General features: G+C 46.8%; 1 protein-coding gene across 4 annotated transcripts in view; it reads left to right on the top strand.

Moving 5' to 3' along the window:
• LOC138528725 (zinc finger protein ZFP2-like) overlaps positions 1-23,438 on the top strand; it is a 189,750-nt gene that overhangs the window by 27,039 nt on the left and 139,273 nt on the right. The gene's annotated exons all lie outside the window — the stretch shown is intronic.

Below are 23,438 nucleotides of genomic sequence, written 5' to 3'. Positions count from 1 at the left end.
AGTACTTAACGTTTATATATCTGTACTGTCTATGCGGGCGTGATGCAATGTGTTGTCACTCTTTGGTTATGCTGTGGTCATGGAGTCCAAAGTACATAGAGCTGATGCTGTAGCTATGACCTTTGTCAGATGTGGGCCCAGTGCTATTGCTCTCCTGCTGTACTTGCCATCTCCCAGGTCATGTGTTTATTGCTATAGTCTCCCTGGGTGCAGGTTAAAGCACTGTAAACATTTAGGGTGTGAGAGCAGTGGTGTAACTACTATTTCTCAGAATGTGTGTCTGATGTAGGAAATTCATGGCATGGTTCTGCTTCCATATCATCAAACTCTCGCTAGGTTGGTCCAGTGTTGGCAACTCTCGTGATGTGTCTTGGGTGCTGTGCCCGTGAACACTCAGGGTGTGGCTTTGGTGCTTGGAACTCCCAAAGGGTAGGTCTGGTGCTCTGTGTCTTCAGGATGTAGAGTATTCCATGTTGTAGCTGTGAACCTCCAGGAGGTAGATTTGGTGCGTGTAACTCTCGCTCTTTCATGATGTGGTTCCATGATGTAGCAGGAGGTGGATTTGATGCATTTAACTCTGTGCTGAATGCCTAATGCTATAAGTTCTTTGGACTTGCTCCTTTGCAGTTATGAACTTCAAGTGGTCCCTTTAGTGCTGTGAACTTTAAGGATATGGGTCTGGTACTGCAGGTTCCTGTCTGCAGGTTTGATGGTGCATGCCTGTCTTTCAGGTGGAGTAGAATGATTTTTCCTGTTGTTAGTCTGAAAACTAATCCCTACCATCGTCTTGCCCCCCCTGGGCAACCATGCACCAGTCTTAGACAATCTCCTAGGGGGGGTGTGGATCACTATACCCCCCCCTGCTTTTGTATCTTAGGGCCTTTGTGCGCTGTGTTACTCCTATTTTACGCCTAATAACATAAACCTATCTTACTTCTATGGACACAAAACGCAAGACACAAAGAAAACACATGAATCGATTCAATTATAACAATAGAATACATTTATTTATGCACAGCAAAGCATGATGCAGACAATTCTAAACTCTAGCCAATACCGAATTTGCACCTTTTATACTTCTGGTGCAAATCTACCATGCAATAACTATAAGCCTTTCAAGTTTCTAATGCAAGCCTGTGATTCTAATGCAGTCTAATGCAAGCGTCAAACGTCCAACAATCCTCACCTTCATCCAGAATCAAACCTCTCCAATCCACACCAATCCAAACCAGACTTCACACTCACCCTCTTAAGACAATCCCTTTCTGATCTCCCCTTTCTCCCAAACACAAAGCTCTTTGTGTGAGTGTCTGTTCTAATCATGGGCGTAATTTTAAGGGGGGGGGGGCAGGGATACCTGTCCCCCCTTTTTCAACCTCCATGGCGCACCATTCTGTCCCCACTCATTTGGCTCGGGCACCTCCCCTCAGATGCCATGTCCTCCCCAAACCCATCAGCAAAGTTACCCCACTGATTGTAATCAATTTGTCTAGGCTATGAACCATACTTCCCATTTGCTTGTGCATCTCTCTGTCTCCAGCTCTGTCTTTGTCAGGGCCAGATCTCTCCTCTTCCCGCTACTCTGCGATCAGTCACTCAGTGGCAGGCCCCTCAAGATCTGGTCACTCGAACTGCTCTGCCCCAAAGCCATCGGATTCTGCTGCACCAAGACATCTCTCCCTCATTCTCAGGAAGCAGCTCCATCCAAAACATCAGCAATGAACTCGAACGAACTCCATCTGTATCTAATCCCATTCTCCAACAGCGACTACCAACAACTAGGGACTCTGCTCTCTCTTCACCTCTGCTTATACTAATCCAATGACGCACTCATTTCTCCATGGTTACATGATTCTCTAAGCTAAGAATGTCTCTTTCTCTGTCAGCATTTAACGACGCCTGCCAGTCTGTGTTATGCGTATTGTTTTGTGTTCTGGTCACTACCTGTTCTGTGTCAAATGACATTGGACATCATATCTCTGCCTTGGCCTTCTGTGTGCAGTGCAAAACGCCATCTATTCCTCCATTTCTCCATTCACTCCACTGTTTGCATCACGAAATCCTCTCTCTGTGCCCGTGTTCAAAGCATCTCATTGCCTGAAAAGGCTTCTCTCCCATCTCCCCATGTCGCGCTCCCTCCCACCGTTGCTGTCTCTGCGGCACACCAAGCCATGCTGATTAGCCAGGCCGTCTCTCCACTAAGGCAAGGGTTCGTGTTATCTGTCTGCCTACAAAGCTACTGTTACAAATCCCTCCTCACAGTGTTCCATAACATCTCCACACTGAGCCCAGTGCCCCTCTGTCTCCATCGGAATGGCTTCAAATGCCAGCTAAATGCTTTCTCTATTCTGGAATATAGTGCCTAACACACCCAACCAATACCAAGCACTATCCTCAAAGCATAATGCAAATTCTAAGTGCACACTCAACATGCATACATGTGTACATATCACTACAAAGCATAACGATGTGTCATTCTAAATGGCTCTACGTGCCATTTTCAAATATGACAGTGTCATTTCAGGCCTCATTTGTTCTCTCTAGTGCCTAGCAGGTCTCCCTCTTAATGGCAAGCGCTAAAATGCAAACATATCATTCTAAAAGCATCTCTTTCAATCGTATATGGCAATAACATAACTAAGCAAACCCTTCATATAACGGGGCCTATTTCTCTCTTCAAATGCATAACATGTCATTCTATAAGCAAATTGCAAATGCATACAAAGTGGCAGTCTAATATATGGATAGTGTAATGATGCTACTTCTTCATGTACTAATCAGAACTAAACAGGATGCAATAATGGAATGATTCCATAGCAAAGGGTAATGATTAGGTAATGATGATTCTAATGATCACAAACCCAGGCATCCTCATTTTATCAGATATTACACTGGATTCTCTGAGGATCCAGCCTGGTATGACCTTGGGGATGCGCCATTCCCTTGTTGTTTGTGAAGGATTAGACTTGCGCTTAAGATGGACCCTTGTCCTCTATAGTGATACGCTCACTTCTACGGTATCCTTAATATCTACATCCAGCCATTATGTGAGAGACACTCTGAGTATTTTTCAATAATTATGCTGATGATTTTCAGTTCTCCATTGACCTCAGTGGAGATTACCCAGAGGACCAAGGAAAACTAAAGGAATTCTACATGTTCATCAAAAGCTAGATGTCCACCAACTGGCTATGTTTAAATGCCATTAGAACAGAGTTCATGGTGTATGGGTCCAAACGTGCTCGTGAGAGGTTGGGACAGGAATATCTTAGTTTCCACATAGATGGAGGCCTTGTCCCAGTGGCCGGTAAGGTTAAAACACTTGGTACCTTCATGGAGGCCTTGCTTAATGCAGATGCTCACCGGAACTATGTAGTCGGGAAGTCTAATTATTATCTGAGAGTTTTTGAGACCGATCTGTCCAATGATTTTGACGGACATTCGTGAAAAGTTGGTGCAGGCTTTCATTTTACCACGGCTCGACTATTGTAACTCCCTGGTAGGGGGAGCCAGCAAGGAATGTAGCTATATGATATGATATGACATGACATTTATAACATGCCTATACACAGTGTTTCATGTAAACATAAACTGCAGAAACTCCAAAATGAAGCAGTACGGACAATTTTCAACATCGCAAGTAGACACTCGGTTACTACGGCCCGCTTGGAACTTCATTTGCTTCCCGTGGTAGCTAGAGTTAATTTTAAAATGCTGACTCCGGGACACAAACGCCTCTTTGGGGCTGCCCCTAAAGGAAAAACTGGAGATCTATAAACCAAGTAGGAGCCTGCGTTCTGCGGAGGCCTGTACTCTTAAGATTAATCGGTTTAAGAGAGCTTTGGGAAATGGGCGTTCCTTTCATATTTGGGTGGAACTAAGGAAGGAGAGAAACCACTCCATCTTCAGAAAACTTCTGAAGACCAGATTATTTGCTTAGAGTCCTGATCTTGTGCTTCAGTCTTGTTGTCCGTCTATTTTTTCTATGTAGCGCCTGGATGCCTGAGGGCTTTGGCGCGCTATAAATATATAGAAATAGAAATGGAAGGCTTTTGATCAAATACTGTTGAGTACTTCTTGTAACCGAGCAGCACATCCTCCAAACCCTTTCATCGGCTCGACTGTTGTATTGGGCTCAAGTGTTGTATTGAGCTGCTCTGGTGCAGTTACGTATTGTTTACAGTGATTAGTCATTGCAATTAGTTTGCAGACTTTTTATTTCTTTGTTGTGTGTGTTTGTAGGGGTAGTATGAGGAAGTGAGGTACGGGAGGAACCATACCATTAAAAGAAATACAAATAAAATTCAACTTATGTGAGTCAGACTAAAAGACCACAAACTAACTGTGGTCGGTGTAATCCTATAGAACTGCTACGAGGCCACCTAGAAATGCGTCATATCCGAGGGTGTGAAATATATCCTGCTGTTTACGACTATGGAACCCAGAGTCAGTTGTCACCAGACCGTTGGAAATAGTTGGTTAGAAGACTAAGGCTGGCCTTTCCGGTCCAAGGATCATGGATGGGCCCCATGATATGCATGGCTGCACCAGCTTTTATGCATTTGAACATGGAGCAGAGGGGACCTAATGTGCTCTGTGATCGTGTCGTTGTTGGCACATACATATCGCCAGTACTGCCTTTTGATCAGTCTTTGGTTGTTCCCTAACCAGATGCCCGTCATTGAGTTTGGCCAACGTGCCATGATCATTCTCTTCATGGACAATATTTTGCTTCCAGGCCAGGAGGCCAGGGAATAGGTCGTCCCCTGGTGATGCGCAGTGTAGGCCTCTGCTGCTCCTCACTCTGTTAAGCTCCTTTTCAACATTTGAGAGGAGTGGTCTTAAACTGGTCCCATTCCCTCCTAGCATGGCATTGAATGTTGCCTTAGATCTGGGTTCTGCAGCCAAAAGCTCTCTTGATGTTTTGAACTACGACTTCCATGATCTCTCACCTTCAACTCTATTGGCTAAGGCTGATTGGAGGTGTAGCCCAAAACATATAGATGTGCCATATGTTGCAGACCTTTGCCTCAACAGTCTTTCCCTACGTTTTAGGGCCAAGCGGTACTCGACAAACATGCAACAGTTCAATTGAAATCTTAAATCTTTGTACCACACCTTCTTATGTGTGGAGTAGCTTGTCTGCTCACACTGACTAAACACATTTCAAGTAAGTATTTATTGTATAGTAAAGTGCAAAGTGTGTGTGTGTGTGTGTGTGTGTGTGTGTTTTTGTTTGTTTTTTGGGCTTTTGTGCAGGCTTGGGGATGGGCATTTGGTTGGCAATGCCATAATGGTACTTACCAGATTGGTATAAAGTGCCTCATACAATCTCCATCTGCATCTTGTGTGGGTGGCCCCATGTGTGTAGGGTAGGTTTTAGGTTGGCTAGCAGCCATTACCTTTTGTCTACGGCCCTGTGGTATGCTTAGGAGTCCCAATGTGCATCAGTCGGACACCCTGGTCATTCCTCAGATCTTCACTTAAAATGCCAGATGACTGCTGCTGAAGACTGTCTGCTATTATATAATACCTGGCAACTCTCGCCCACTGCATTGCTGTTTTCTGCTCCAATTTCCAGTGCTATGCTGATGACACAACCCATTTTCAGGCTGCCCTTGGCCACCTCCTCTCCTTCTCTCATCTCTGATTGCCTAACTGCCATTCAGATTGGTGTGCCACCAATGATCTTTGTCTGAACGCCAGCAAGACCGAGATTCACCTCATTGGCACACCTTCACCCTTCTTTCCCCTCACTCTCTGGCTGGCCGTCCTTGGCCCTCCTCCTACCTCTACCTGTGAAGCTAAGAACCTCGGGGGTCATCTTTGACCCCACACTTTCCTTCTCCGCCCACACTTTCCTTCTCCGCCCACATCTCCGAAGTCTCTAAAAAATCAAACTTCCTACTTCACCTCCTCAGAGGTACTCTTCCTTTCCTCTCCTTCCCCCAGAAGCCCATTGTCTCCCAAGCTCCGGTTCTCTCTAGGCTTGACTATTGTAACAGCCTCTTTCTAAACCTACCTGCCTCTACTCTCCGCCCTCTGCAACTAATCCAGAACAGGACTGCAAGACTTGTCCTTGGCCTCAAGCCCCGGGATCGTATCTCTCCAGCTCTGAAATCCCTCTATTGGCTCCCAGTGGATGCAAGGATTAAATTCAAAACCCTCTGCATTGTCCACAAGGCTGTCTGGGGCCTGGGTCCAAAATACCTTGAGCTTTCCCTCCACAAATACCTCCCCTCTCGAGCTCTTCACTCCTCTGCTTCCAACTCCCTAAGGGTCAGTTGTTTCTCAAAGAAACGAGCTGGTGGTAGATCTATCTTTGGCTGGGATCTCCCTCTGGAACAGCCTCCCTGTTTCTCTGAAACTTGAGGAGAACGATCTCCGTTCCGGAAGCACCTCAAGACCCTTCTCTTTACTTCTGCCTTCACCCCACTTTTCCCCTGCTGATTCTGTTATCTCTAGGCACTGTGCACACAGCCTACCCTCTGTCTTCCGGGCCAGGTACTGTATCACTCTGCCACCCTCATGCACTGCCTCTGGGCCACATCTTTTACTGGGGTCTGTATGTGTTCCCATACAGTTTCCCCCCCACCCCCACTTTTTCCTGCACTTATCTGACACGCCCTGTCTGCTGCCTTAAACCCAGCACTTGCCACTTGTTGGCTGCACTACCACTGCTTGTTGCCTTTATTATTTATTTATTATTATTCAACCGTTTTCTCCCTTGTTCCACACTTTCCTTTTCTCCTCCCATGCACTTGCATGTTCTCAATGTTACTGGGCATAGTAAGATCGTTGTTTTGTTCTACCTTGTTCCCCTCCCTCGCCTTGTTGCGCTAGGAAAGACTTTTTAATGAGCGCAATATAAATAAAATATCATATTATATTGCTGCGGACCTGGTTTGGCCATATTGGCTCCACCCAGCCTCTTTCCTTGCTCCAGGTTTCTTGTCTTATAAAGCTTCTGGAAGCCCCTCCTAAACTATTCTTCATCCAATCCACCCCAAACCTGTTCCTGAGTGGTTTGCTTGTTCCATCTTTGGATCATACTCTGGTCATTACAGTGTTGCCTTCCTGCAAAATCCTGCTGGGCCAAGCGCTTTGAGGTAAGGAGTCTCCCTGGCCTGGATGAGTGGCTGACGGCTACATCTTAGGCCTTTTCGGGTCATCTCCAACCATTGCTGGCTTGCTGCGCCATCTGGCACCCTCAGGTGACCTGAACTGTTGGTCTGGTATCTCTGTTCTGCTCTGTTGTCTCTCGCTGCTTCTGCCTGGTGGGTCATCCTCATTGGTACCAGGGTCATTTCCTCCTTTTGGTCATAGTTGGTCGAGGATTCAAGTCCCCTTGTAATGAGGTGTGGCTAGCAGGTCGACTGGCTGTGCTATTATCCGATGTATTAATTCCTGAGTGTGGAAAACCAGGAGTGAGATGCGGACACAGGGTGGCCGTGTTTGTGGTCATAAACCTTTGTTAAAGAAAATACGGTTGGAAAAAGCCTCCCTATCCCTTACTCTAGAGGGGTTTCCTTGCCTCTACGCCTCACTATCCTTAAATCTAGAGGAGTTTCCCTGCCTCAACGCCTCACTATCTCTAACTTTAGAGGGGTTTCCCTGCCTCAACGCCTCACTATCCCTAAATCTAGAGGGGTTTCCCTGCCTCAACGCCTCACTATCCCTAACTCGAAGGTTTTCCCTGCCTCAACGCCTCACTATCCCTAACTCTAGAGGGGTTTCCCTGCCTTTCTTCATCAAAACTAACTAATGGATCCATCATTGTCGGAATGTCCCAAAGCTAAATTCTCTGCCCTGTGTCCAAAATCTATTCTGTCCCTCACATGCTAAAACGAATCTTAAAGCGATGAGGACAAATGTCTCTTAACTCAAGACTATAATAATGTTCAAAGCACAAAGGTGCTGAGCAAAACAAAGTTCAAAGCAATGTTCACAGTTCCATGGGGACTGCCTCCCATCCCCTAGTCTTTCTCCAAAAATAACCAAGTTTTCAATGTGCCAAGAGTATGACTCCCTCTCGGCAGTGCAGTGTCCCAAAAATGTCTAGCAGACTAGTTCAACAGTGTTCACAAACCCAGGGGGAATGACTCCCTTCCTCTGGTTCTTTATCAAAAGCAAAATTTAAAGTTCAAGCCAGGAGGATGTCTCGCTCCTCCTGACGTCTCAATCCTTTTCACCGCTCCAAGGGGAATGACTCCCTTCCCCTGGTTCTTTGTTAAAGGCAACAAAGTTCACTTCTCATGGGGGAATGGGTCATCCCTTGAGTTCTCTCATCCATATAACGCAATTGGTTTCGGGTCCCAGACTCGCAGAGCACCTGGTGTACCCCCCTGCCAGGTCTTTATATAGTTCATACAAGAAGAGGCATGGCTCTTCCCTTCTGTCTCTTTGCAATCATTCCAGCCTACCTGGTACACTATCCGGTCAGGGCTTTCAATTTAGGTAATGGGGACTTTCACAACGCTCATCCACATCAAGAACCAAGGGGTTATGTAGATTCCCCAAGTTCCTCTTAACACCAGTGTACTTGTATTTTCAACCCTGCCCCCCTCCAGCCCAGTGCTGGGACTTTGAAAAACACTTCTGATGCAAGCCGTGGGGTTTTGCTTCCTGCTTTCGATAGAGAATACCTTCTCCGGTCCCAACCCGGTGTCCCAACTCCCCAACGTGGGCTCACCAGCGTTAGGATGTCTTCCCTGGCTATTCTGACCTTGCTTGGGTCCTTCTTCGTGTTCGCTCTCTCTCCTGCTGCTGGTGGTTTGGCGGCGGACAGTTGTCAGTGCAATGCCCTGGTTTCTCATCTCTGTTACCTCATGGCCCGTTCGGCCTATCTGGTGCCTTCAGGGATGCGTCTCTGGGCAGATGCCACCAACCCTTCTCTCTTGTCACTTTGATCAATTTCCCCTTCTTCAGAATTGTTAGATGCATTTAGAAAGTCCCCCTCCTTCTCCTCACCTGAGGTACTGGGTTCTGGCGAAGGTTCCTTCTTTCTTCGTAGGGGAATCCTTATTTTTTTTTTTTTTTTGTAGGAGGTATGGTCTGCCACGAAAAGAAGCCACCTTGACTGGGCAGGGACTTCGTTTCCGGGACAGCTGGAGTAGAGGGAAACAAGCCACAATGCATAAAAAAACCCTAGAGAGAAGCTGATCCGTGATTTCCAGACGAGATGCTGGTAAGTCCGAAAGCGGATCCCCTGTGACAGGATGTCGGTAGTGCAGCGGAATGTAGACCTGCAGAGTATTCCTTCGAGAAGCAAAGAATGAGGGTTCCGTTGAAATGCTGAGAAGAGGAGGCAATGAAGACAGAACCACGCTGGGTCCTGAAAGAAGCAAACTCCAAGCAACCAAATAGCGACTGCCAGCAATAGGAAGGCAAGCAATAACAAAACCAAACAAGGAAGAAGTGTCCTGTCACCGAGAGCAAGCTAAGAGGAAAGCAAGGGAAGATAGGACAGAGGAAGAAGAGGAAAGCAGAGAAGGGGGCAGGAGAGGGACGCTGCGCAAGGTAAGAAGCCTGCGAAAAGCGAGCAAGGGTTAAGCCAGCAAGAGAGCCGGAGAGAGTGTAAACAAGGATGTAGGGAGGAAACGAGAGAAAGAAAACGCAGGGAAGGATAGAACAGTGGCGGAGCACCGCCAAGCGGAAAAACTAGTGAGCTAGTGCAACAAAGCAGAGAGGAATACCTAACAAGTTGCAACGTGCCGGCCGCCGGGGATCAAACTGAATTAAAGGTTCCCGGCGGTGGCCATGTTGAAACAAGACTAGACCGCGTGCAAGAAAACGCAGCGAAAGCGTAACGGCAACATCAATGTAGCCTAGCATTCCAGCAGCTCCAAATCCTCCAGCCACCTGGAACCGTGACCTCTCTGTGCCGCTGCCTAGCCTTGCTCACCACTCCCTGTAGGTCTTTGTAGCAACCTTCTTCATATTGCCACTCTAAACTCTCGCTCTGCTGTCAAACACTCGTGACATCTGCCACCTCCTAGAAGAACGTGACCTTGATGTACTCTGTCTTACCGAGACATGGTTCAAGGCCAGCTCTGTCACAAGCTTTGACACACTCCTCCCTGACGGCTACAAGATCCTCTCCTCCCCCAGATCCACCCGGCCCAGAGGGGGTGTAGCCCTGATCTTCCCTGAGTGGATTCCTGCCTCTGTCATCCCCACTCAGACTTACTCCTCTTTCGAATTCCTTGTCTGCAGTCTCTCTTTCTCTCTTTCTCTCAGCCACTCTTGCTGTTGCTACTCTCTACCGGCCCCCTGGTCAAATCACCTCTTTTCTCTCCGAGTGGGCAGACCTCTCCGCCTCCCTCCTGGCCTCACCCACTCAGCTCCTCCTCCATGGTGACCTCAACATCCATCTTGATTCTCCCTGTTCCTGATCTGCGCTCTTTTCCAACCTCTGCGACTTACTATCCCTCTCTATCCTCCCGTCCGGCCCCACTCCCTGTGCTGGTCACACACTTGATGTCTTGATCTCCTCTAGCCTCCCCCTCTCTACTCCCTCACCACTCCTGTCTCCTGGAGTGATCACTGCCTCCGCTCCTCCCATCTTTCCATCACCTCCCCTCAAGCCAAGCCTACCCCAAGATTGCCACCCACCTTCTCGGACACCTAGCTCAGGAAGTGTGTATCAGTCTAGGCTTTCGCTGCCACCTTCTCCCCCACCCCAGGCTGACTTGCACCCTGACACAGCCCTGTCTCTGCTGTACTCCTCTATTTATGCTACTCTTGATGCTCTTGCCCCTGTCATGAGGATCTGTTTGAAGTCCAAAGCCAAGTGTAATTCTTGCTATGATTCTGAAGAAAAGGTGGGGGCAGTGAGCGTGCGGTGCGTGGCGCCGCAGAGGGGAGAGAAGCCTTGTCGTGCTATCGAAGTGCGGCCTAGTCCAAAGATGGAGTCGAGGGCATACAAAATGGAAGCCAAGTGTATTCTGCAATAGTCCCACTTATGCTAATGTTAGCATACGGGCAATGGAGGCGTCCCTGGCTACTGCGTGAGCAAGTTGGTTATTTCGTGCTGAATGTGTGAGCGGGGGCCCAAACGACCCCTCACTCCCACACATTCCCCCCTTTCGTTACATCTAAAGTAACAAACTAATCCTATTACTATTTTCACTCCGCTAGTACTCTGCTTCCTGGACTGCCTCGTCCCATGCGGGAGTCCCTTTTATTGGCATCCAAGCCCTGCAAACACCTGGTAAGCTTTGCCCTCTCCTGGCGTACTCATCAGCTGTACATGTCATGGATATTCCTCCGTCCCCATCCAGGTCCACCCACACCTGCCTGTACCATTGTAATTTCCGTGGCTCTTTTATGGTGGTGTTGTATAAGTTATCCACCCTGTCCCCACGCCGATGATATACTGCTCTCAGGCGATACTTAGGGGGGTTTGATTCCCCTGTTTGTATTTGAGCATCTGTCACATTTGCTACTATTGTCGATTTGCCCATTGTTACCATCATCATTGCAGAACTAGGCATTGATTTTGCACAACATCGAATGCCCATCTGACAAACACAGAAAAATAGCAAAAGAAAAACGATGACTGGGACAAAAATCTTCATCATCGCACTGAACCAGGATGGTATCCAATAAAATATGTTGGCGAACCAGTTGCTCGGCTCTATTCCTCCTTCCTTACGCATTTTTTACCCCAAACTATGCACCGCCGAGATTACGTGGGAAAGGGTCCCATTGTCTGCGTCTTCAGAAGGTACGAATGAACAGCAGGCACTCCCGATTTTTTTGGGCAAACCCTGCCCTCCATTGCTGTGAGAAAGTCCAGGATGTACCGGTTCTGCATCATCATTGGGTGCAAGGCGCAAAGTTACACCTTTATGACATTGAACCCTTCTTCAGTGTCGTTTGCCAGTTGGATCAGCTCCCAGCGCACGATCTGCAGCCATTTGGCGTTTGTGCCCACCAGAAGTCCTGGCACCAGGAGGGAAGCAAAACATGTTTCAGCGAGTTGAAGAGCTTGTATTTATCTGTAATCTCAGCCAGGAGGTCTGATGACTTGCTGGAGATATAGTTTGATGACCGTCATTTGCGAGACACCCTGTCTTGTAGTTCGTTTTCAGACAGAATGTCGTATGTGGAAGGCTCTGTTGTTGCTGGCTGGGGTGCTGCTGATATGTCAGCTGAATTTTTTCCCCCCCTTGAATATGACTTTCTGGAATCACCATTAGCGCTGAATGCAGTTTGGCCAGGGCACAGGTACCCCTCCACGATGGTGGGAGATGCAGGTATGCTTGTTTGCCACATACCCAATACATGTCCATGATTGCTGCTGCACCCTTTTTCATGTCTGCAATGATAATCGTTTTGTTGCATTGTCCATTAGAGCCCATCTGTACCTTCCCTTCGCCATGAAAACAAAGTTCATGTCCAATTTCTTTCTGTGTTTTAATGGGTTTCTCGAGAGCTGTAACCCACGTGCTTTGTGGTGTGCTGGGACCAGACCGGAGTGCATGTCTCTTTGACCCACTGAAAGTTCTCTTCCGTTAGGCCTCGCAATGCCTCAGCTTTGCATGTCATAGTCTCGTCATGCCACTTGTTTTCTGTGAACAGTGTCCCTTGGATAACAAAAAAGGGTTCTTTGATGCAAATCACTCTTTGTGGTTTACTTGTGCAGGATCTTTCATTCTGCAGCATTTCTATTGTAACGGTGTGTGCCTGGAAGGTGCTTCGAATCCTACACAATACTAGATGAACTAAACATTGGGCATCTGACAAGGGTACTTCTTGAGGTATAAGAACTTTGGGTGTGCCAGAGGCATGAGGAATGAGAGAGCAAACGTAACCGCTCTCGTTCGTGGCTTGTTTGGCGGTGGCGCTCATGTCTGAGTACCATTTGTTGGATTGGTCCGGGTGGCAGGGGTCTTCAATTTCGTGTAATCCCAGACCATGGTATGCATCATAATTTTTCCCTCCTGCCCCCCTTTTTCGTCTCCTGCTCCCCCCCCCTTGATCATTATATAACATTTTTACTCTTTGGTATTTTATAGGAAAAATGTTCGCCCATGTTGCATCATCCCGTTCATTATCGTTTTGCCAGGACTATGATACCAAGGGGTCTTGGGTGGTTGGGACATGTGGGCTAAGGTGCATATCAGTGCCATATAAGGTAGGTTCTACGGTTGTATGTGTGTTTGCGAATGTCAGGTCAGGCGCCCCGAACAGGGAATAATCACCATCATACATGTTAATTTCATTAGCAAACCCCCTAGCAGCATAGGTAGGGACGGGGGTTTTGACGGTTCGGTTTTTATGCAATGTTGTAAGATTATCATTTAGGGAGGCATTATGCGACCAAATTACCTTAACTCCAGTCCATATAAGGCTTGACCCTTCTCGTGTTAGGTTTACCCCAGGCCCCCCTCTTTCAAATCCCCAATTATGAAAGACACGCTCCAGTACAGGCCAAGACAAAATAACATTACAGAAAACACTATTGCGGCAAAATATAGGCCGCATTCGTAATTGTATTATCTATTAACTCTGTTATCTACCCTATCACCATCTAAATTGGAGTCGTTGTTTGTGAGGGCCCTCCTTTCCGTCATATTTCCACCTAAATGGGCGATATAAAATGGTTCAGTACATCATAAAATACTTTATATTTTTCTATACGCATTAGTTTTCCATAAAAGAGCACATTCTCATTTATAAATCCACTTGTAATCTTTATCTTATTTTAAGTAAACAAAAACTGTTTAGTAAGAAAACACTTAATTCTTCTGATATTCACATTGCTATGTTTACTTTAACTTCTATTACAGCCCATGAAGGTGCTTAGAAAAGATGAACTCAATAAAAATACATAAATGAAAATAGCAAGCGACAGAAATAGAGAGAGAGACAGAGAGATAGAGATAGAGAGAGAGAGAGAGAGAGATGTAGGCTGTAAGCTTCTTTGACACTATTTTCTATACATTTTCCTTTATTGTTGCATACTTTCTTCATCGCATTTTCGCTCAAATCATGTTGTTTTCTATTTCATGTTTCAGTTCTCTATTTTAACCACTTGCATGTGTTGTGCTATAGTGTGCCCTTCTTATATCTGAGAGATGCACCCAATACTTCAACCCCTTCACTGCGGTCGGCGTGCAGTAAATGACCTCGTATGGGCCATGAAATTGCAGCGAATTCATTCTACGTACAAAACTGTGTACATACACATTTTCTCGTGGCATTAACTGTCCTGTTGGGCTATTTGTGGTGGTGTTGTTGTATCTGTCTCACTGTTCTGTGTAAATGGTGGTGCTGTTTGTCTTGCTATACTGCGTACTGCATGTATCAATTGGGTAAGGTATTCCTTAACTTCATCCCCCAGCACTGTGGCAGCTCTGTGAGCGTCTGATGCTCTTCTAACTGGTGATAGTGGCGTATAAATGCGCCGTCCCGTCACTATTTCGTGCAGGCTCAAATGGTGGTCTTTACTCGGTTGGGTTCTCAGTTGGAACAGTGCTAGAGGTAAGCAATACACCCAGTTCTTTTTAAGTGTGTTACACAATTTGGATAGTTTACTTTTGAGCAGGCCCTTGATTTTTTTCTACCATCCTGTTGGCTTGCAGGTGATGAATCGAACATAATTTGTGCTTTACACCTAACAAGGTGGTCACCTCGTTGAAGAGATCCTTTACAAAATGGGTGCCGTTGTCTAACCTGCTCACATCGCATACACCCTACCTGGAGAAAACCTCTTGCACTAAAAACTTTGCTGTGCATTTCGCGTCCGGGTGGAGACATGGCCCAGCTTCCACCCACCGTCCGAATGGACAAACTATTACAATTAGATACCTTGCTCCATTACACCTTTCTCCCATATCTGCATAGTCAATGTGGAGCGCTCTGAAAGGCCCCACAAGACGTGGCAGTGTTCCTCGTAGTGTTCTAAGGGCCATCCCTGAACTATATGTTTGGTCACGTCGTGTATTCGATTGTGTTGTGCAAATTTGGGATAAACCATTTTTCCTTAATCTCTGCTGCAATGTGTTGTTTTGTTACATGTGTTGTAAAATGTAGTTTTACAATTCTACTGACATCGCTCACTTCCCTGTCAGTTCCTGTCCCCATTTTAAAGCTGTTGGTGATTGTTTGCATCCTCTTTTTCCCCATAATTCCTGTTCTTCTAATGGTGCCCGTTTTTGCAATTCTATTACTTGCATAATTGGTATGCAGTTGTATCCTTCTTCCTGTGCTTCTGAACTGGTTGTTTTTACAACACACTCTAGGGATTGGGGGACATCAAAATATGCTGCTTCTTTTGCGGCAGCGTCCGCTGCTGCGTTCCGGAGCGAGATCGTGTCTGTGTTATTGGTGTGTGCTTGGCACTTTACCAATGCTACCACTGACGGTTCTGCTAGTGCTTCAATTAGGTCATTTAACAGTGCTGCATGCTGTACCGGCAAGCCGTCTGCCCTCCTGAACCCTCTTCTTCGCCATCGTGACAACCCGAGTGCACTGTTGTCACATATGCCGAGTCAGAATATATTGTCAATGTACACCCTTTGGCTGTATGTAGGACTTCAATTAATGGTAATTGTTCTGCTGCCTGCGCTGAATAGTATGAGGGGAGGTGTTTCTGCACAATAATTCCGTACTCTTCCCCTTCAATTCTAACCACTGCTGCCTCTACATGTTTTTCTCCTGCCTCACTGTCGATTGTTGCTGACCCATCTACAAAGTATATTTTCCACCTCCTCGAGGGCATTTTCACTTGCTTTTGGAGTATCGTCCTCTTCTCCTTCATATGTGGCGTAATCAAGTGCCTGCATGTCTTCTACTGTTCATGGTTCAGTAATGAATGTTGCTGGGTTCACTGTCTTACATCTGACCACATGGACGTTTGGACTGTATGTTATGATCTCGTATGCTGTGGCCCTTTGTGTTGTGAGAGTTGATTTAGACCTTTCTAAAAAGGCAAACAGTGAGTGCTCCGCATACAATTTCACAGAAAAGCCCATCACAATGGTGGAGCTTTTCTCTATCGCGAAGGCCGCTGTTGCGAGAGCTTGTTCGCACGCAAAGTGGCTCTGCATCACTGAATCTAACGTGCTGCTGTACTAGGCCAATGGCTTGTGGCCTAAGGATATCTTTTGTGTTAGAACTGTGGTCATCAAGATTCCATTACAATGTGAAAACGGGTAGAACACCCGGTCATAATCTGGGTTCGCTAAGACTGGTGTGTGTGAGATGAGGTCTTTTAGTTTGAAATATTGTGTCATCATTTCTTGTGACCATTTTATGGGGGTGTTGTTCTTTTGTGCTTCTTTTAACCCTTGCAATAGTGGCCGTGTGTTTGATGCATAGTCCAGTATCCATGCACAGCAAGAATTACAAATGCCAAGAAATTTCTGCATGTCCTTTACTGTCTTTGGTATTATTGTGTGACTTATTGCTGCTGCTCTGTCGGGTATAATTCTTTTACCATCTTTTGAAATCAACTGTCCCAAGTATAACACTTCTGCTAGGCAGTACTGCAGTTCACCTTTGTCCACCTTGTATCCTTTTGTGGGCAGTAAATTTAGTAATGAAATTGAATTGTCTCTGCACTGTTCTTCACTCTTACTGTGGATGAGGAGATCATCCACGTACTGGATAATTGTGCTCTCTACATCCACATTGCCAAGATCTTCATGCAAAATCCTATTAAAGATGCTTGGACTCTCACAGTATCCCTGTGGCAATCTACAATGTTCATATCTGTTGCCCCCCAATGTAAATGCGGTAAGATACTGGCAGCTGAGGTCAAGTGGTACTAAGAAAAAGGCGTTTTTCAAATCTACGACAGTGAAACAAGTGGCTTCTTTTGGTATGCTACATCAAATGGATGCGGGATTAGGCACTAGAGGGAACTGTAAGATGTCATTAAGTGGGCGTAAGTCCTGTATCATCCTCCAAGCCCCGCCCCTCGCTTTTTTGATCGGATAAATCGCCGTATTACAAGGTGCATTTGATGGCACTATTATACCTTGTTGCAACAATGCGTTTATAGTTTCTTTTATTCCTTCCTCTGCTTCTCTTGTAATGGGTACTGTTTTACTCTAGGCGGAATTGCACCTGGTTTCAATTTTATTTTTATGGGCGTAACCTCTTGCAATAGCCCTACGCCATGTGGGCCTGTAGTCCATAATCCTGGCAGTACCTTTTCCATATCTTCATCAAATATAGTGGGGGGGTGCACTAACTCTAGCCATGAGAGGGTTGTGTATTTCTTGGTGCTGAATCATTGTCACATGGTACACTTATTTCCATTATAATCTCCCCAGCCGTGTTATTGTCAGTGAACAATTCCTCATCAGTCAAATCATGCAGAGCTACATTCGGGTCTATACACAGCACTGTTCTCCATTCACATCCATGCTGTCCAGTCCTATTACCGCATACGTTTGCTTGAAACTTGTACCCCTTCCAAGTCAATAGACATTATTGTACCTGGCACAATATCTGAGTTTACAATTGGGCGGAAAACAAAATCAGATGGCACTCTCCACTCCATGCGTGTTCTCCTCTCTGGCACTACTCTCGCAAGTACCCGTATACCATAAATGAACATGTCTAAATCTATGGGCACCCCTCTTCCTGCAATTTCATTTGTCATAGTGCTTATCATCAACATTGCTCTTACTGGGCACACCCCTGGAGTAGAGCACACTATCCCTCGTTCTGTAAAGGAAATGGTCATATTCAATTTACTCAGGAGGTCCCGTCCCAACAAATTTATTGGCGAGTCTTCATGATATAGTAGGGGTGCTCGCACTGTCTTTCTCCCCACCGTTATGTCGATCTTTTGTGTAAGGAACTTTTGAAATAGCCCCAGAGAACCCCTGCGTTTCCACATTTTTTCCCTGAGAGCGGGAATCGGCCTTCCATGAGGCACGATTTCTCAGCTCCCGAGTCCACCATAAAGATGAACTGTTTGATGCCTATCTCCGCCCCCACCAGTGGTTCCTCTTCTGCACATAGGGTAGTTTATAGGACTGGACAAGCAAGTGCTTTCTTTGGGCTGTCCTAGTCTGGGTATGTTTCTGTTCCCGGGACAGAAAAGACATTATACCCCCACTACTGCTGCGCCGTGAAAAGATGCCGGCGCGCTATTTGCATTTGTTGCAAAAATGTTAGTGTTTGCGTTTCCCATTGTGTTCTGACGTGCTACCTGTTTCTGCATACCTTGCTGCTGGGGTTGCTGTCTGGGTTGCATTTGCTGTGCTCTCTGCTGTTGCTCATTATAGCATTGTTTGTTCTGCCCACTCCCACCCATTGGTAACCCATATGGACTACCTGGATATGGGTGACCACACTGTTGTTCGTTCCCCATGGGAGGTGGCCCCTGGTAATATCCCATTGGTTGCATTCGGCATTCTCTAGAAAAATGTCCCCACCTCCTGCAATTCCAACACGACCCTTGGGGCCCTCCCCTCATTCCTTGCCCTCCAAATCCTCTATTTCCCATTCCCCCAAATCCTCCTCCCTGTCCCCGGTACCCACCTTGTCCTGTTGCGGGTCTGCCCTGCCATTGGGGGCCTTTGTATTGCTCCTCTCCCTCCCATTGCTCCTGTCCGTTTGCAGACCAAGTTGCTGTCATCCTCGCTGGTGTATTTCCTGACCCCTCCTCTCCTTCCCCCTGCCTGTCAATGGGTAGTGCTGAATTCATTGCCGCGACCTTCACTAATTTATTCTGAACCAACTTTTCTTTGTCTGCCAACCTTCTCTGTGCTATCGCTCCTTCTCTTTCTTTGATCCTCCTACAATGATGTACTATTATGCTCTGAATCTCTGGCCAGCCATTGGCTTCTATCCCAGCTATTTTATCCAAGGCCTTCTGTACCTCGTTCGGTAGCCCTTTTTTAATTATGAAGTAAAATAGGGTGGTGGATTGGTCCCACGCCGTGCACGTTTCTGATCTCCACATGTCTTGTACTCGAAGGATGAATTGCGTAGCCTCTTCCTCTTCTCCCATAGTGCATTGCATTAATAAATGTAAGTCTGGGAAGTTTCTTCGCAATGCATCCCATACTTGTGCTCTTATATTGTTGAATGATGACCCATCATGGCGGTCACAGTTAATTGTTACTCCTGGGAAGCCGGCCTTCACCCACACCCCGCCTGCTTGATCACCGATGGCGGACACTAATACACTTTTTACATCCCCTATGGCCAATGGTACCCCAGCAGTGTTCTTTTCAAATGTGTGTATCCACTTCCCCGTCCCACCCGAAAGTGGAGGGGGGGAGTTTCAACTGGTTATTTTTGTCCATCTTTGCCCATGGGATGTAGTGTGGTCTCCCTGCTCCCTTATGTATCGGAGACATCTGTAATTTAGCCTTACCTCCTTTTTTACTTACCGTCCCCTTCTTTGTTTTACTTACCAACATGTTTCCTACTCTCTGTCCCAACCTCTCTGTTGCCACCTCTGGAGCCCTCCCCCATCCTCTGGGTCCATTCGTAATGGGAGCGAAAATCCTGCTGCTGCCGCCCCCTCCTCGTACTCGTCCAAATCGCTCCAGAACTCATCTATTTCCTCTTCTGACACTCTTTCTCCCTGTCCCTCTCTTCCTTTGTCATCTGCTCGAACTATTCTTATTGGCTTGTCGTTTCAATGGAAAAAAAACTCTCCTGATTGCCACTCATGTTCTGGTCCTTTCGGCACACTCCCTTGTGGCGGCAGAGAGGGTGTAGACTCTCCCCACCCCCCTACCCCCTGCTACGCTGGGTGGAGGTGTTACGTCACTCGCTACACTGGGTGGTACTTCTCCTACCCCTGGCAGCATCTGTTCCCTATCACACAGTGCTCTTAGCTGTGTTATTTCCATTTGAGTATTAGCAAGTTGTCTTTTTAGATCCCCAGTAAGTCGTGCTAGATCTACCGGAGGGGCGCTAGTGGGCTGTATAGCCCTCTTGTATAATAAGGTGGCGTTGCCGTGGCATCTGTGGTGGCCGGGGCACTCACCGCAGGCACATACCTGGGCTCACTGTACCCTTCTGCGGCCCTAGTTAAAGGGTAAAGCCCTCCGTCTTGGCCGCTGGTCCTTCTGACGGCCTTTCCTTATTTGTATCGCCGCTCAGGGCTGCTTCCTCAAACATTCTCCACAGATCTAGTACTTTGCTCCTGTTTTGTAATTGTTTACCTCAATACTTGGCTAACAAATGAGTTGCTACAAGATCTAACACTCTTTTCTCAAAGGACCCTCCTTCTGGCCTTATTTGGGACGAGCCCTCTCCTTTTATTTCTGTGAGCCATTGTTCATGATACTTCTGTATTTTCTCACTGTACAGAGGGAGGTGTTGACAAATATGTGCTAGTGGTGTAATCCCTCCCATGACGTCTTAATTGATTCTCAGTGTATTTTTGCTTCTATACTGGGTGTGCTACACAATGCAAGTAATAAAAGACCCCCTTTCCGATACCTTTATCCAATACGTTTTCACTTGCACCACCATTAATGTCGATACCTTTTTTTACTTACAGCTTTTTTCAGGAGCCGCAAAACCATAAAACACTTTTTATCAATACTTATTGCATAGACACCATAGACACATATACGTTTTGCCGACCGACTAACACAAATTACTTCAACAACATTGAACATGTAAGACGTAACATGTACTATCTTCTGCTTTAGATCGCCCCCTTATTTGTTCTGGTTTCTTACCCCTTATTCTTATTTTCCCATTCACTCCACACCTCTGAGCCCCCTTAGGCTACCTCCTTGAAGAATTCGGCTCACACGGAAAAAGAATATTCTAACTTACTACTTCTGAGCCTACTAAATATGTGAGACTCCTACGTTTTTCCTTATTTCCACTTTTATCCTGCACTGGTCGAGACAATGCTACGCGGCACCGCCTTCTACCCCACAACAACCTAATGGCCATATAAAGGATAGATAAGAAAAAGTCTCACAGTTTCACTCACACAGGCCCTAACCCCAACTTCCAATACCCACTTTACCACTATTTCATCACCCTTATCTTTTACACCATTATTTCTCAATTTTTCCCCTCCTTTGAGAATCTCGCAACCAGTACTCGCGTGTTCAGCGGGGTGGTCCGAGAGCCTCCGTTCACGGTCTATTCACAATCTGGGCCGCACCGCAACCCAGTTGTGACCGGCTCGGCAAGCAGTTGCGTATTTGCAAAGATGACGGGGACCCTTGCAACCTTTCTTTTTGTGTGCACACTAGTCAACCGCGGAGGCAATGGTTTTGCTGGGGGCGTCCCGGATCTCGCTGCACGGCACGGGGGCCTCTTTCTCGGCATACCTTTCTCAATCACGTCGCAGGGGTCACCAAATGTAAAGGCTCACACGCTGTCTTAACAATACAGAATAATAAAATGCAACACACCCCAGTGGGGAATGAGACTAGGAGAATAGGTTGCAAGATTAGTATGCTTATATAAAGTTAGCATCCAGAGAACTCTGCTGCCTCGAGAGCGCTCTGGCAAACAATACAGTTACAGAGTATTATAAAGGAAAATAGCGTTATAAATGACGCAACTAACATCTGGTACTACAACAGTGCAGGATTGGCTGGAAGGTGAAGGCACATATGTCGGTGTAGGCGCTGCTTCTTCTGGATTGGCTACCCAGATGGCGGGAGGGTGAGCGTCACAATGTCCAGCTGGCTAGTCCGGGAGGGGTGAGGGTTAGGTCACTGCGAGGTAGAGTTGACACTAACTAAGCTGGCATGAGAAACTACCACTAGACATATAATAAACAACAATCATTAATATACCTTTGAATAAATCTTGGAAACCTATAAATTGCATACATGTGGTTACAGCATCTTTCATTGGGAATTCTATGGGGTACAGGGCTTATAGGGCTTGCCCTCTTTGATAACCTGGGCGACTGGGCAGTTCTTAGCACGTCAAGGCAAGTGGGGAGTTTAATTACATATGTTAGTTGTAGAGCACAATATACTGTGACAGAGGTATGGGTTTAGTAGGGGGCACTGTGGGGTGGGCTGCAAAGCAGGGTCACACTTCTGGTACATCAAGAAAATACCGTAGGAGGGCACAGGGTTACATTAGCAGTAGTTTTCCAACAGCGGGGAAAAGAGGGCAAGAGCAGGTTTTGTGGAGATGGACGAGCTACATGGCATGGTTCGAGCCGGTTCATACACAGGACAGTGATGGAGTGAGATGATGCATTGTATTATTTGTTTCAATTATCCCCGGCGCATCCGTGAGAGAGGGAATTGTGAAGCTTTCAGACAGGGAAGAAAAGGTGGGGGCCATGAGCGCAGTGTGCGCGGCGCTGCTGAGGGGAGAGAAGCCTTTTCGTACGATCGAAGTGAGGCCTAGTCCAAAGATGGAGTCGAGGGCACACAAAATGGAAGCCAGATATATCCCGCAATAGCTCCACTTATGCTAATGTTAGCATACAGGCAATGGAGGCGTCCCTTGCTACTGCATGAGCAAGTGGGTTATTTTGTGCTGAATGTGTGAGGGGGGGCCCAAACAACCCCTCACTCCCACACACAAGCTACACTTAAGTGTAGGGCAGCCGAGAGGAAATGGAAGGTTTCTTGCTCATCCTCTGACAAACTGGCCAGCCGCCTGCTCCAAAGGCAATACCGACTCTCTGTCCGCACCAAGAAGCGAGTCCACATTCAAGCCTGTGTCTCTGCGGCATCTAACAACTCGGCTGAACGCTTTAAAATCTGCAAGGAGCTGGCCAACTTTGCTGCAGTCTCCACCCCTCCTCTCACCTCCCAGGCTCTTTGCAATGCCCTTTTATCTCTAAATCCCAGGACATCTTGTCCACCCCCTCCTTCACTCCCCCTCCTCTACCCTCTCCTTCTCTGCTTTCTGACCTACCTTCAGCTACCCCCCCCCCTTTCTCCTGCTTTCCTCTTTTCTCTCCTGATGAGGTCGCTAGACAAGTCCAATCTGAAAGCCTCATCAAAAAAGGTCCATCCCTGTTCCTCTAAAACCATTAAGGACCACATTGATACCCTTGCTCCGGCCATTTCCGAATTCTGCAACCTCTCCTTTGCCTCTGGATCTTTTCCCTCCCCTCTGAAGCATTCCTCTGCTCAAGAAACCCACAGCTGTTCCTTCTTGCCGGCTAACTATCACCCAGTTCCATTACTCCCTTCTTGGGTAAGCTCCTGGAAAAGCTGGCCATATCACAGCTTAACATTCATTCTGATTCTGTTGGTTCTCTCCATGACCACCAATCTGGCTTCAGGGCTGCCAGAAGCACGAAAAAACCGCTCTCCTGAACATTCGTGAAGACCTGCTCTCCAACATTGACTCCTAACATACATCCCTTCTGTCCTCATCCTACTCGATCTCTCTTCTGCTTTCTATACCACCCTGCTCAATCTGGGTATCAACGATCAGGCTCTGGCCTGGCTGGCCTCTTTCCTCTCTGATCGACCCTCCCAAGTACAACTTCGGGCCTTCCTATC

The sequence above is a fragment of the Ambystoma mexicanum genome, chromosome 7q (genome assembly GCF_040938575.1).
Source record: "Ambystoma mexicanum isolate Mex_15411 chromosome 7q, UKY_AmexF1_1, whole genome shotgun sequence".
In the NCBI taxonomy this organism is placed as follows: domain Eukaryota; kingdom Metazoa; phylum Chordata; class Amphibia; order Caudata; family Ambystomatidae; genus Ambystoma; species Ambystoma mexicanum.
Note: the sequence above shows the minus strand (reverse complement) of the source record. Positions and strands in the feature narration are given on the sequence as shown.